Source organism: Columba livia, chromosome 6 (genome assembly GCF_036013475.1).
Source record: "Columba livia isolate bColLiv1 breed racing homer chromosome 6, bColLiv1.pat.W.v2, whole genome shotgun sequence".
Taxonomy (NCBI): domain Eukaryota; kingdom Metazoa; phylum Chordata; class Aves; order Columbiformes; family Columbidae; genus Columba; species Columba livia.
Window position 1 is genome coordinate 10507889 of NC_088607.1, and position 16097 is coordinate 10523985.

The 16097-nt window shown below is 37.2% G+C and overlaps 1 long non-coding RNA gene across 4 annotated transcripts in view; it reads left to right on the forward strand.

The window, feature by feature from the left end:
- The window catches only part of LOC110360711 (uncharacterized), a 150603-nt gene that overhangs the window by 82948 nt on the left and 51558 nt on the right, over positions 1-16097 (forward strand). The gene's annotated exons all lie outside the window — the stretch shown is intronic.

Below are 16097 nucleotides of genomic sequence, written 5' to 3' on the forward strand. Positions count from 1 at the left end.
CTTTTTGCTAACCTACTCCCTTTTAAAAAGTAGGTAAACTTGACAAATGATTGCGACTTAAGCTATGCCCTAAAATAGCACACACAAAATCAGATGTAGGTCAGGAGAAGCAAATTAATAATTAGGTGTCACATTCCTGGTTTTCACATGCTTACACTATTGGCTTTTAAATCCAAGATGGATATCTTTAGTAATCCTTTTGCTTCTTCACCCTTGGTGCTTCCTGCTCCAGTAGACTTGCAACTAGCAAGAAATGCACTTTGAGCAGGAAACAAAATACATGACAATTCTGATAAGAACAACTTAATATATAATCCAGTATCCAGGCACATGCATTTCTTAAATCTAAGTAGACAGAGACATTTGGAGAACTTATATATATATCAGTAGACAGGCTGGAGAATGCCATGTCCTTGAAGATATAAGTCAGACACTACTGAAACTGAGTGAGATGGGCAAGATAACCTGAACATAAAAATCAAAGGGTTGAATATGTACAAAGGAAGAAAACAAACAAACAAAAAAACCAACAAAACACACAACAAAAAAACCCCAAAAAACAACAACAGCAACAAAAAACCCCACAAAACTCAACCAAAACAAAACAAACAAACAAACAAAACAGCACCAAAACCACCAAACCCATGCTGTTTTATTCCAAAGGTATCATTGCCAGGTTTTGCATCAGAAACAGCATAGTATTGCAGGAGCTCAGATCCTTGCTGATTAAAGATCTTTCAGGACTGCAAGTAAACTTTTGAAGAATGTTTGTTACGTTCTCTGGAACCACAAACTATTCTCATGGGTGTTTATCCTTGACAATTAGGAACAAAATATATATTAGCACAGGTCATTTTACTCTAGGAGATATTGTAGTGTTCTTAAAAGCAAAATATGACCAAGACAGATGATCTTGTGCCTGGCTTTGATTTGGGCTTTTTCCAAAGGTTGAAGGCTTATCACTAACTTAAAGTTACTAATAGCTGCAGGGATAACAGCAATTATGATTTACCTTATGCAAGCAAAACATGATATCAACCTAAAATTAATATGTTTGGAGCAGGAAAGATCTGTTAAAAGCCTAGAAAAATCTATCACATTTACTAAGAAACACTAAAATGGAAATGGTAACAAAACCGGTGAGCTACTGCACAATAATCTACACTAGTGTCACCATGAAAAATAATTTGGAAGAGAGGAGGAAACTGAAACTGAAAGAATAATAAATGATATCTAAAGGATGAAAACATAAAGTGAACAGACATGAACTAAACCTTTTCTGCCCGAAATATTTTCTGTTGACAGTAGGGAAGGGGGTGGAAATTTTGGGTATCCTGGAGTCCATATGTTCTTAATATTACTTTCTCACAATTTTTTAAACACTTTCAATATTATGCTCCAGTATCTAATATAGTAGGTGAGAAATAGTTATCAACCATAACAAATACTACTCCTTAAATGTCAGCTTTTATGTACTTAAACTCTTATCACAAATATGACTCCTTGCTTGTGTGAACTGCTTGTGGTTTCCCAGCCGTGATCAGTGTACTGTGCTGGTATTTCACAAACTGGATTTCTGCTTCCAGTTGGGGCTCTGAAATTCAGCAAGGCCTTATACTTTCCTTTTTCCTGCTACCTCTATTTGTTTAGATTTGTGGGGATTTATATCTTAAGTGTTAAGGCTCATTTCATACTTTAAAACACTTTTACAATGAGCCTTGATTTCAGGCAATTACTTTAGAGGCTCTCACAGTACAAATGCATGATAATGACTATAAAAACAAGAAATGTGACACCCATCAATATCCATTTTAATGCCCTTGAGTAGAACATGTTTTTTCCTGGATCTGCTGTCTGGGGCACAACTTTGTTCTTTCTTTTCTGTTGGGCTGAAAAGCATCTCAGAGTTGCATCTGAAATGTGAGAAGAGGAGGTAAAAGTAGGTGTAAGAGAGGTGATGAAGAAAGGTCAAATTCATTAACATTTTGGAAACATCTGACTCTCAAGACTGCTATGTGAAAATTTTGTGCCTCGTGATTTTCATATCAGTCTTTTTCTTCTCTTCAGTTTACAGGCTTTGATGTATTCCTTTACTGTGAAGAAGGAAAAATGCGCAAATGATTTAATTACAGGTTTTTTTAAATTTCCCGTTCATGCTGAGACATTCAGAGGAGTTCCTGTCTTCTCTGCACTGGATCTCTTTGAGCACACAGCTACAGGAAAACACCTTGCAAGGCAACTGATGCTGAACCATTTTCCTTTTTCTGCTTCTTGTTGATATCTCCTTAGCCTCATCCAGATCACTTTTTTCCCCCATACAATTTTCATACAAATTGGTTTCCTAATCTGATTCCCATCTCACCTGACGAAGAGTGTGGCTAGGACAATGGAGGAGAATATTGCTAATACTCTTGTCAAGCAAGTCTTACTACCAGTATCTAATCTGGCAGTTTTGTCAGACAGTAGTATCTCTTAGCTTCCTGCACCACTGCAAAATCAGAAGAACATTTTCTTTCTTTACTATGCAGCACAACATCAATCCATGTTACTTCAATTCTTAGTCATTCTTGTTATAACCAGGTGTACTGTAAAATCATTAGTTAGAAGAATGTCTCAGTAATTAGACTTGCAGCGAAATTACCTTTGGAATTTCATAAACCAGTTGTGTGCCAGGTTTGCCTCCTGCTTCATGTTGTAGAAACACAGAGCACGTAGACACCATCTCCTGTCAGAGCTGATGCTTCTTGTATGAAGACTGCATTGCAGACAGATGGAGGAGGTGAGTTTTTCCAAGCCTAGCGCTGCTATCTGTTTTACCTTTCAGTTGCAGGTATCATATGGTTATCACTTTTGCTGTATTCTTTCTTTGTTCAGTTTAATTTGAGGCTTGTTGAAAAATTTCTGCAAAACAGGCAGAACCTGGACTCCCTCCTGCCTTACCTGTTTTTGTGACCGGAGATACAAGGACTTATCAAGCATGTTTCCTGAAGTTCCTCATGTGGCATTGACCAGGGGCTGATGGGCTGGATGGAAGTGGTCATGACAGATGTGTTATGCCAGAATTAGGTCAGACTGCTTGTGAATATGCTCAAGGATGGAGTTTGAGAGTACAGATGGTTTTACCATCAAAATGGTCTTCATAGCAAAGTCACCTCAGAGCCATGGGGGAAGGTGGCAAATCAGGCTCTGAGGCTATTCCTGCATGTAATAACCCAATAATTTTTTAGTCCAAGGTATGGTCCTGTAGGGACCAGTTTCTAGTATATGTGGGTTTTTTGGAGGATGGAGTCTTAATTTCCCAGACTGTTCAGCAGTTATCTAACCAGTAAGACCACAAGGCAACTAAAACTAATATTAAAATTAGAAAATCTCTATCATTGAGAAGAGGTTTTTGGGAAAAACAAAACAAAGCACGTATACTCTGAAGATGTTACATGATTAATAATCTTTGGTCCTAACCACGAAAAGTGATATGGATGAATGAACCATTTCTACAGTGAATGAACCAGAATAATGAAATTTCTTAGTTTGAGTCAATTGTGCAATAGAGTTATTTTTCTCAGAGTCAGTAAGTGTTTGTATGATTGTGAGTTACTCTTGGGAGTCAAGCTTGAAAAACACCTGTGAACTGGAAATTATATTATGGCCATTTCTGTTGTCATATGTTTTCTGTCAAACTCTGAGTACTTAGTTTAGCTTTCTGTTTTCAGCAGCTTTTATGAGCAACAAAGTCTTTCGCCATCAGTACTTCTCACTGAGGAGCTAGTAAAGGCTCTGTCAATAATACAAGCATGTTAGGATGGCTACGTATGTTGTAGACATCTTAGCATCTAAACAATATTACATTAAAATGTCTTTGGTTGACCTATGCAACATTCCTGTTTATGAAGCTGTGCTGGGTGGTTGGGAGAGTGAGGATTTTTTCAGGGAAATACTGATATTGCAATCCTGGAGAACAAGAAGCACAAAGGACATTTTGTGGAGGGGTTCAATCATAAAGCAAGGAGCTCTCAGTAGTTGTTTCATGTTCATATGAAGGAAGGTTTGTCATAATTTTGAAGATGTATGGCTTTGTGTTTTGTTAGTTGACAGGCCAGTGTCCTACTGGCTGGATAGAATTCTGAACTAGCTGTCTCATTTTCACCCCCTTTTTTCTTGTGTAATTTGTATTTAGCTTTTACCTAAGATGTTAGTCTCATGCACTGCTTTGGTGTGATTAAGAAATTATTATTCTACATGCAAAAATTTCACCGCTGTGAAGAACATCATCAAGGGTTGCTATAGTCAATGCAATATTGAAATACCTTCGACAACAGTGAAATTGAGCTCTGTTAACAGGCACAGAATATATTCTCTAGTTCAGAAAAAATATGCATTATTTTGCTTGATTCTGTTAGTGCCCCACCATATTTATTTTTCACCTTTGAGAGTAATAGGTCTGATTTGAAAGAAAGAATAGATGAGAAAACCTTTTGCCCTGCTAAGTTGCATTATGCATAAATCTATTAGGAAAGTGAATAGTGGTCTTTCAGACAGGTAGAATTATATGGATTCATAGGAAACAATAGAAGCTCATCTGTAATGCTGCCCACTACAGATTTGCACTTCCATTTAAAGAAGTCAGTGGTAATACCTTGGGTCTTGCTGTCCTGCCCCTCTGACATGGGTGTGTGATGATTTGTTTCTAGATTTCAGGATTTTTGACTTACAAATGAATGTGTTTCAGACCTCACTGAACTGTCAAGGCACTAAAAAAATAAAATAAAATAAAGAAATAAAAGGGAAGAAAAAGTGCTGTCTGTCAAACATTGCAAAACGTGGACTCCTACTGTAAAAGTAGAAGTGGGTCCTTCTTTCTTAAAACAAAACAAGGGCTGTGCTTGCACAAAAGACTTAGCAGAACAATTTCTGGGGATTAAAAGCCAGTGAGTCAAGACAGTAAAGATTTACCAAAGATAAATTATCAGAAATTAAGCCAAATTTTTCTCTAATAAACTTGAGACATGTGAAGTTCTTCAGATCTGATTCAGTAAAGGATTTGAGACAATGGCATGAAGACAGTTATTGAAACTGGAAGAGGTAGAAATCAGTCATGGCTGAAAGAGAAATAATGAGTTGATCTGGAAACTGTTGGACTGAAGGGCAATTACTATTGAATTCCTCAAGCACTGTAATTAAGCCTGGCTTAATACTTCCATTAATAAACTCGGCACAAAGTATAGAACCATTTTAAATGCATTTGTTGATGTCACAAAGCTGTCAATACAGATGAAGACTGAAGAAACATACCAGAAGAACTGGATGACCTTGAGGACTGTAGTAACAGAAATAAGACAAAATTTAACAGAGCAAAGTACTGGGTCATGCACTGAGGGATTTACAAGCAGAATTTTTTGCTGGTAGTTCAGGCGGCACCAAGTGGAAGGAAAATCTGGGTGCGTTCATTGAATGTCATTTGACTGGGAGCCACCAATGTGTCAGAACAGATGCAGAGAGGGATGAGAAGATGAATCAGGCAAATTCAGAGCCTGGCATTCACAAAAAAGGCTGAAGACACTTTATGTGTGCTCTGGTAAAATGAAGTCTAGAAAGGATATCAGTATTCACTGTTGAGGGTAAGCACAAGATAAGTAATTTCAGGCATGGGGAGGCTGGAACAACTGACCAGAAACAGATCAGGAATAAACTGACAGTTGAGAATTGCAGCCATCCTAGGGGTGATATGTGGGTCATCCTCCTAGCAGAAAAAAAGTGGGTCTAAAAATAATAATTTTCAGATATGTGGAGTTTATAAAAGATGTTGATTACAGTGATATGACAGGGCTGATACCTACAGTAGTAAGAAATTGGAGTTTTTTTTATTTTATCTTAGATTTGTACATGCGTACTTCAGTAAAATTAAAGCCATCAGAACAAAAGTAAAACAAGATCTGTGAGTCAGCCTATACGCTTAAGTTGTTTTTCCAAAATTTACCAATTGGAGGTAAAAATCTTACAAGTTCTGCGTGATTATAGGATGCAGCCATGTTTATATTATGACTAATTATTTTTTCTTTCTGCTATTTTGAGAAGTTGATATACCTTTTTTTGCAAGCGATTTTGATGCTAAACATTACAACAGATCCTTCTGCTGTTATTTAGTAGAGTTCAGTGCAGTTATATAAACCAAGGTCGTGGATTTCAGGCTCTGTTGAAATGTCTGTCAGGAGTAATTTTTGCCAGTTGATGTTTGTGTAAAAGACCGATAAAAATGGCATAAAATTGTTGGAAAAAAATCCCTGATGTACCTGTTCCCTACTTTGTGCCTAAGGAAGAATTTTAGAACTCTGGGTTTAATAATGCCTCCTATAAGGGTATAATTTTGCTGCTGATATTGTTGGGAAAAGCATGAGACCACTAGTGACCAGTGTGACTGTTTGCAACTGTGGCCCAAGTCCTAGGTATCAGTTAACTTATTTTGATTTATATCCCTGATCTCCAACATGACACTGCCTATGAATAGCATCTAATATGGCTTTGATTTTCTTGTTGCCAGGGTCACATCATCACTGTCAAATTCTGTGGCAGAATATTTATAATCTGTAGATACAGTCCAAGCTTATGCAGCTTCTTAATTCGATTAGATATTTAGAAAAAGCCATACAAGATATTTACAGGCCATATCCTATCTCTAAACACAATTATATAATATCACTGCTTATATGATTTCCTTGTCACTTAAAACTACATTTGCGACAAAGGCCTGATGAAAAGCTCATTGAAGTCAATGAAGGCCAATGAGTTCTACTTTAGCTTTTAACATGGTTAATATAGCAAGTGTGCTACATTGGCCTTGTTGTTCACTGCTGTGAACTTCTATTTATTTTTCTTGTTTTCCATGTAACATTATTCTCTAAATTGGGTGGAGTCTGCTTAGAACTGTGGCACGAAACTGTCCTGAGACAGGTCAGCAACCTCTAAGTACTGTTTGTCAGAGATGTGGGGGGTGCTTTCCCCTGCCCCTTTTCACACTTAGCAAGGGGGAACTTTCAAGAGGTATTTTGCCAGGCTGCACTTGGTATGGCAATGGGTTAATGCCAGTTGCCCTTTCCCTGGAGACTGCAGTGTAAACACCATTTCTCATTACTACAAAACAACTCCAACATCACTTGCAGTTGGTTGCTGTGAAATCCTTCATCTTTTAAAAGAATTATTTCTGGTCAAGAACTTATGTAGTGACACACTACAGAATGACCTGATTTGATTTTTCACTCCCTGAAAAAATAAACGATTTATAAATTACCACTTATTTTATCTCTAAAATATCTTTTGTTCTCTCAAAACTGGCTGGCATTTCTATATGACTTTAAACCTACTGACCTGTTCCTTGCATTGGCCACAGATCACTTGTCTAAATAGGTGTTATCAGGTTTTTCTTGCCAGCTTGTGTCCATGAGGGACCAGGTCTGTTGACCACTGTCCTGTTTTGTGCTGGGCTCAGGTAGAGCTCAGGTAGCACTCTTACATAGTTGTACAGGCTGAGGTATTGTATAATATTATCCACTTTGAAATTCTCATTCTAAACATGAGCCCAAAACAAAATTCTGCATTTAATCATCTCAAAGTAATTTTGTAAAAGTACATGTCCTTAATCCACAAGCACTATTTGTCCAGACGACTGTGGTCATCTTCTTGGAGAACAGTTGGTGCTCAGAGCTCCTGCTGGTCCAGCTCTGCTCATTTCTTTACTGACTTTTGAAGATTTCACATGCTTTGTGTTGTTATACCCTGTCTGATATGGTGACTAATTTCCAAATGAGCTCTTACATTCAAGCACAGCAAGACATAAACACTTTAATGACAGAGTAGTAAAACCTCCCCCATTTATTTTTCCTTATTTTCTTTTTTTTTTAACCTTGGGGTGATGGAGCTGTGATGACGCCATGATGACCAGCTTGCCCTTTTGCTTCTGCCCTGTAAAAGGCAGGCAGGGCTTTGGGTAGGGAATAGATTCTGAAATCCTTAGAATTCAGAGGATTGAGAGAGATTGCACTGTTCTAATAATTTTAACATAAAATAAGCCAAGAAAGCAGGAGAACGGTCACCTCTGATGACAATGGCTGATGATATTGCTCCTGGGAGTCTGACAGTGACAAGGCTCCTGTTCAGCATCCACCTATCTGGCCTGAGCAAGTGAGCAAACTGTTGGTCAGTCTTCCCTTCTCATAAGAAGAAAGAATATCCTCACCCAGCATAAGAAACAGGATAATCCTTTCTGTGCCTTGGAAATATTTTCTTGTTCCTGTGCCCTCTTATTTTCTAAGCATTTGAACTTTGTTGCCATCTCTACATCACTTCCTTTTCTTCACATTCAGCTGCTTTACTTTTCATATCCACATTTTGTCTCCTTTGCAGCAGGTCAAGCCTACACATTATTTTTGATAAACTGGCATATAAAAAACAGGATACATGCTGTGGTGAAAGAGAATGCACCTGTAGCTTCAGGAAATAAAATATTTTATCAGCAAAACTGATTTGGCAGGGTACACAATAAACTGATGAGGACTTTTGTGTTCACAGAAATCTATCTGTTAAAGCTATCTGCTTAAAAACATTTTGTTGTTGCCTTTATGACTTTTCAGTTTGGGCATACAGTATTTTCCTCAAACAGACACCATTAAAAAATTGAAAAACATTTTAAAAACATTGAAATTCTCAGGAAAAACAAAGCAAGTATTGTTTTACTCATTGTTGGATATAACCAATGCTATTATATTTGATACACATGAGCATTGTCAGGGCAAGATTTCACTGTTCAACACAGGTATAAACCAGTCCCTGCCCAGTTCCCTGCTGGCAGGTTGGTGAGCAGCAAAGCGGGACCAGTGTCCTTTCTGAAGGGCTGAATGGGACTGGCACCATGCAGTTGTCAGTCACCCCTGACAGCTGCCAGGGGGTTTGATCTGTTGTGTTTTTTTTGAGAGCTTGAAAATGTTTGTTCTGATGCTCGGATGAGAAGATCCAGGTCAGGAATACTGTTGATGTGATTTTGCAGTGGTGGGGTGTGTGTGTGGCTGGTTGGTTTGATTGTTATGGGTTGTTGTTGTTAGTTTGGTTGTTGTTGTCTTCCTTTTCCTTTTCACTGTGTCAGAGTAATGTTTATTACCTCTTTTTTAGTCTGTAACTAATATTCCCATACTTTTTTCTCTCGATTACAAAACTAACTGCTACTGTATACAGTTGGTAACATCCCAAGCCCACAAATATTTTCATAGCATAAGATTCACCTTTTTTTTCCCCCCCTCATTTGTTTTAACATGTTGTTACTTGTAAGACTTCTCGCCTAATAACTAGTAATTTTTTCCACCATGTTAGCCCTGATGTCTTAGAGCACTTACAGACTGGAAGTTACCGTAGATGAACTAGGAGAAGAATAGTCAAGATCTGCTTGTGAAATCCCACAGAAGAGGGACTGAGTGGTCAAAGGCAAGTGAAAGTCCCTCTACCACCAACAGCAGGCAAGGAGAAATGCTCAAATGGGCCAGAGGTGTCAAGTGAAGTGGGCAAGAATTTGAGGGAGTCTCTGATAAAGCATGGCTGTGTGGTATGAGTAAGGTTTTGATCTTCAGTCTTCTAATTTTTTTCTAGGGGTGGGAGGATGATAGGTCCAGGGCCACACCAAAACACAGGAAAGTAGAGCTGAGTTTCATTTGATGCAAATATATAAAATGGGCTTCTGTTAAATCAAAAAACTAAACTAAAAAAAGTATCAGAACAAGAATCATAGAGAAAGTTCTTATAAATTTTGTATTGACTCTCGGTTTTCTTTGGGATGCTGTTGGGTTTCTATGAAACAAGTGTCACCTAAGTCAGCTCCCTGCCAAAACACAGAAAAGATTGTTTCATTTTCTCTATGTATGTGGAATAAATGAAGGCTTGTTCATTAAAGAAAAGAGTCTACCACATCCAAGCTTTGCCCATTCAGCACAGCTATGGTGCATTAAATTATATATGGAAAAGCCTGTGTTCTTCTCTCAATGAATATTGAGCAAATTGCAGAACCAGACAGGAAATTTGCTTAAAGGGATTCCTTAGTTATTTATTAACAAAATGAAATTTTCTTTTGAATTGCCTGCTGCGCCTTGGTCTTAAAGCACCAGAGACAGGATAAAAAGGCTGTAAAAGGCTTGCTTGCTTGGGCCACGAGTTAAGGATGTCTGATCACCACTGAGACCCTTTTGGGGTGAAAAGCCTTTGGGACCTGGCTTTGTTGGCAAAGTGGGATTCAGAGCTTTGCTTTCATCAAGTCCCTTGTAAGGCTATTTTTTCTTAAAATCCTCTCAAATGTTTCATTTTAGGTCATGCTTAAGGCACATTTTAATATTCCTTTCTGCAGTGAGCTCTAGATTTTTGAAGGCTGACTGAATGTTTCCCAGTTCATCTATTTTCTTGAGGGAATCTTTAATCCTGTACTCAAGTACATCTGCCCTATGAGAAGTCCACTGATGTATAAATGTGTGTATTCTTTTCCTGTCTTTCTTTCCAGCCACTGCTCTGTACATTTGACCATTAGAACTATTTACCATTTGGTAATATATTTTACCTCTGTACTCCTTTGTCTTTCTCTGCCTGCCAGAAGACTGATTTCTTGGAAGCCCAACCTTTTTTCTATCAGCTCTACAGTAATGGATTGGTAGATTTTTCTGCAAGAAAATGGTTTTATAGGCTCAGATTCTTGTGCTTCTGTTTAAGGTAACTGGATATAACTTCCCACCAAGGCTACAACTATTTTCTGCCTTTATGCCAACATCTTTTTCCTTTTCCTCATCTAAGCACACTTTCCTGGGAAAATTACTATTATGAGACTATTCCATTGCTCAGTTGTCCTCTCTGCTCTGATACCTTGAGTACTACTTCCTCATAGCCAACTGGACCACACATGCTGTCTTGCAGATGTTTTCTGACCTTCACAACAGCTTCTCAGTTTTGTGTAATCCTGGATTATTTCTGTCACTTTTCTAGTCATCCTTATAATATTTCATAGCTCTTCAGAGCATCACTGAAGGTTATTGAGAAAGGGATTTTAATTCAAAGAAAATATATGTTCTTTTCTCTGCATATGGTATTTATGAGAAGAGCAGTGGTTCTTTAAAAAAAACCAGTAAGTTCAGGTAGCTTCAGCAATAACAGTGATATTAGATATGGAAAAGGCACCTTACAAATGAGATTAAAAAGCTTGAGGCCTTTGAGTTATTTGACAGGAAATTACAAGATGAGTTTAACAATCTCTGAAACACATGTATGGAGAGAAGACATAATAGAAATGCATAAGGATGTAACATAATCTAGAAGTGGAAATGGTTGCTAGGACAACTTATTTGTAAGTATGATAAGTTTTTCATCACTTCAGGGCCTCAAATAAGGGCAAGAGGTGCTTTTGAAAAGGTAGATCAATCAGAGGTAATGGGCTTCCCTTGGAAGAATGATCAAGTCATTTTATGGTAGTAGTCCTTTTTGTACAACTTATGCCCTGTTCCCCTGCTCACTTTACTTTCTTGAAAATGGCAATATCTGGTGAAGACTTTGCATAATAGACTTAGCACTGGAAAGGGAATTTTGGACTTCAGATCCTTAAAACACACATCAGAATTGGTATATTTTTTCCGTGAACTGATGAGTCTGGAGTTACTGCAACAGTGACTTCTCCAGGTCAGGAAATGTTTGTGTGTTTGTTGTTGGTTGGTTTGTTTGTTTCTTCATTTGTCTTCCCACAATCAATCTTTAGATGTACCTGAGCTCTCCCAGAAATAAAATGTTTACATAGAAATATACTGTATGTTGAAAATACTAACACCAAACTACAAACTTTTCTAAAACTCTGCAAGATACTTTGTCAAGTACGTAAGCATCAATAGTTTCTCAATAAGAATAAGATCTGTCACACTCTTTTCTATTTTAGAAGCACGTGGGTCTTCTCAGTAAGAATGAATTACACTGTATCCCATAATAATGAAAATTATCTGAGCGAACCCGCTTTCAGAAAGTGCAGCCATATGATTAAGGCAAGGTAGGAATTATAACAAGCTTCAAGGGATAAAAGCCCAGAGAACTTGGAACTTAAAGGACCTGAAAACCATTCTCAAACTACCCATTATTTAGCACACAGTACATCTAACATATAGAAATAGAATTATCACAGTATTATATGACAATTCTAAACCAGGAACATCTCAAAGGAGATTTTTTAAATGACTTATTAGGGTGTTAAGCAGTACATCTGCAAAGACTTTTGAGTTTGATTGCACTTAGATGTGACAACACTTGAAAGAACAGTTAAATGATCCAGGTAGTGGCCTCTGTGATTAGGTACTATTCTTTAAATAGTACCTTTAAGAAACAGAACAAAACTAGAAATCTTATTGTGTCTTGCCTACAAATTTATTAAAATGGTTATGTCATGTCCTGAGCTAGGCTGAAATTAGTTCTATTGTTATCTTCAATTTCTTTTTGCTAAAAAACAAAAGTCACTGAATTTTGGCTCGAGATTTTACTTTGAATTCTTAGAGCTGATAATATAAAATTCTTTTCTCCCTAGCTGATGTTAATGCTATGCAAATGAATATAATTGACAATAATCTGTAGTGTTTCGTTACAGCTTTGTAATTACACTTAAAAGAGGATTGCTTTTGGTGAAGAAGGCAAAAATCATTAGTTTATGTGAAGAATTGTTCACTGAGGTAATTAACAGTCATTGGCTGTAATGGATTTTGACTTTGAAAATTTAAATCTTTCTGCATTTCCTTTAAACATAACTCAGCCTTTCTGTACTGGAGTCTTAATCAGCAAATCCTCTGACTTCATTCAAATGGACCCGGACTTTAAGAGTATCACAAAAAGACTACTTTTTTTTGTACTAAACAACCAGTGACTTTGAAGGCATCTACCTTACCTTATAAATGGCTCAGGGAAAGGTAAACATACATTCCTCTTTTATCCTTCTATAATACATTGAACAGTACTGTTTTACTGTACATAGCAAAGGTAATATTTGAAACAAGATCCTAAAGAAGTTGTGTCTGGGCTTTTACATCACTGCATGGTAGATGTAGAAGAGCTTCCAAACACATCAATTGTGTCAGGCCTCTACTTAAAATGAAACTCTTGTTCCTGCAGACTTAAGTAACCGATGTTAGGGAAGGTGAGGTTGTCACATCATTTCTGTACTCCCCTTTTCCTCTCTTCTTCAAGAAGAGAATAAATTCTGTAGTGACTTGGAAAGCTTCTTTCTCTGCATTTCTCATTCCACCTGCTCTGCTGCAAGAGGAAATCTGTAGGTATAAAAAGAAAATAAAAAAGCCACAAGCACTATTTGTACTTTTTTACACATTTACCTAAGGAGTTGTTCATTTTTTTTTTTTCCCAGAAATCCAATGGTAGCTTTGTTACTTCCGCAAGAAAGACAAACAAAGAAAACAAAGGTCATAGTGTGTAAAACAGTACTGAGAGAATTGCATTGGACAGATTCTGCCTGCAATGTCTTGCACAGTTTCAAACTCATATCAGTTGGTAGTGCTTCTCTGCAACTGGCCAATATGTTCCATATGTCAGTACAAATTTTGCAAGCTTAAGTATCTTTGAGACAAGAATCCATGTTCCTTCTGCCTTATCTGTATCTTACAGTCTTGTCTTGCTGCTTTTTTTTTTTTCTTGTTATATCTTTTAAATAGTATTTTTAGCCCAGACATTAAGCCTCATGTACAACTATTCTTTTCTGGAATTCTTTTGCTTTCTTGTCACCTTTGTGTATCAGTACAGCCTGTTCTTCAGTCAGAAGGACAAAGCACAAGCTGCAAGGTACCAGGTTTTAGGGGCTAGCCTTTTATAAAAGTTAAAATAAAAAGTGTTTCATTCCAGCATAAGGTACTTACAGACACAAGACAGATACTGCTTCTTTGCTACAGGAACTGAGAAAATTCTATTAAGTCAGATAAAGGGCTTCTGAGCTTTTACCTCTGTTGGCTAAAATCTGGTTTCCTTTGAATTCCTCTCTTATAAAAGATTACAGTTGCTCTGTTGATATTAAAGGGGAAGGAGAGCAAGCAAATCTTCCAAGTATTATTGTGCTCAAATGCTGTGTCAATGCACACAAACTCTGCTATAGTTCCTCTGCAGCAATTTACCTAATCTTGGCATGAAGGTAACTTTGTCATAAAAGACCTTTCAGTCAAGATCAAGAGGGAAAGGAAACTATTCTCTTCTCAGAGATGGGAACTGGAGGTTTCTGTGTGTTGCTTTTGAAAACAGAGTTGTACACAGAATATGGCAGTTTTCCTCTGCCTCATCTCCAATCTAGTCAGTTCACCTTGACAGCAGAGTCAAGACACACTACTGTTCTATAAAAAAATCAAAGGTTAGGACAACAGCTAAATAATGTATAGAAGAGAAATTTCTTTTAAGGCTGCTTTGACGTTTGGGAATACCAGGAGAATCCCCTTTTTATTGTAAACACGTAAATATTAATCTGTATGTCTTGCTTCTGCTTCTGTTTAAGATGCTATGGGTCAGAAGATGAGTACTCTATGTAATACGCAGAAATTCTCTGAGGTAGTTGTTAAATCTTAAGTTATTTATCAGACATCTTGCTTTACTGTTCAAGAGCTTTGCTGACCACGACTGATTCATCCTCACAGTCTGTCAAAATGTCTCAAACTCCTTGAAAGGGCTCTATCTAATAACATATTACAAACACAGTATCACAGTATGTTTGGGATTGGAAGGGACCTCAAAAGATCATCTAGTCCAATCCCCCTGCTGGAGCAGGAACACCTAGGTGAGGTCGCACAGGAACCCTTCTGTTTAAGCTCAGTGTATCTTTGACTTCATCGGAGCTGTGAAATAACATTGCACAAACAGGCTGTTCACAGATGATGTTGGTCTGACATAGAGGGTTCTTTCATCTTCATAGGTATCGTTCTAGCTGTATCCTTGATGGCTGAGAAAGATGTTAAAATATTATTTTGAAGACATAAAACTTGTGAATTTTAACCTTCTTATTTTGATTACTGATATTTTACCAATAGTCTGTATTATCCAAAAAAACCCAAATAAATTATAGTTGACAGGTTAAAACATGGATCTATCTATTCATGGCTAGAGAGGCAGATAAGAATTAGAAACACTACATTTCAAGAATGTTTTTCCCATATTCTGATTTTGTTAGCTGTCCATTTTACATTTTCTATTGTAGCAAATGTCAGCAAAACAGTTGGAGAATCCAGAAAAGGTCAATGTAATATAGTTTGCTATTACAGCGGAGGCATCAGTCAATTAGTTCTTGAGATGCAGAGTGTAACAAGGAAAGAAAGCTGCAGAGCCCAAATCAGTTTCATTGAGAAGACTAAAGCAACCATTAGCTCATTCTCATCACATCTGAGACAAACTGTAATGCAGAACCTCAGAAGACAGAACTGGAAAACACGCGGTGCCATCATCTCATTTTGACTTTCCTTTTTGAGACAGTACATATTTTTTCCACTACACTAATTCATAACAAGCTTCTTCTGTATTCTTTAATATGCTAAAGCTTTCTTCTGTCACTTTGCTTTTTAAGAAAGTTCTTCTCCAGCAGAAACAATCTGTGCAATCTAAAAATCTTAGCTTACTGAAGTGTACATATGCAGTGTCCATCCTAACAGTTTGATTTGAATAGATTCATGTATAATTTTTAAAATTCAGTGACTATATTCCCTTGATATTTCACCAATGATAATGTATGTTTTATTGTTTGCATTCTGCCTTGAATCATGGACAGCTGATGGTGGATATTAGGCTGCTTCAGCTTGTCCTAGTACCTTGCTCTTTCTCAGCTGCTTAAAATATAGCTGTGAAAGTAAGTTTGGATAAATCCACAATTCATTCTTGATGGATGCAGACCAAACCTCACATGTTCATAACTGATATCTCTGTGAACATTAAATTTTTCTATCTATGTCTTACTGTTGGACATACAGGTCAAAGGGAAACTGTTTAGAGATTCACTTACCTTGGATACTAGCACAAACTCAATTTTGAGTGCGTTTGAAGTACTTATTTGTTGAATTATCTGTTTTTTTGGATGC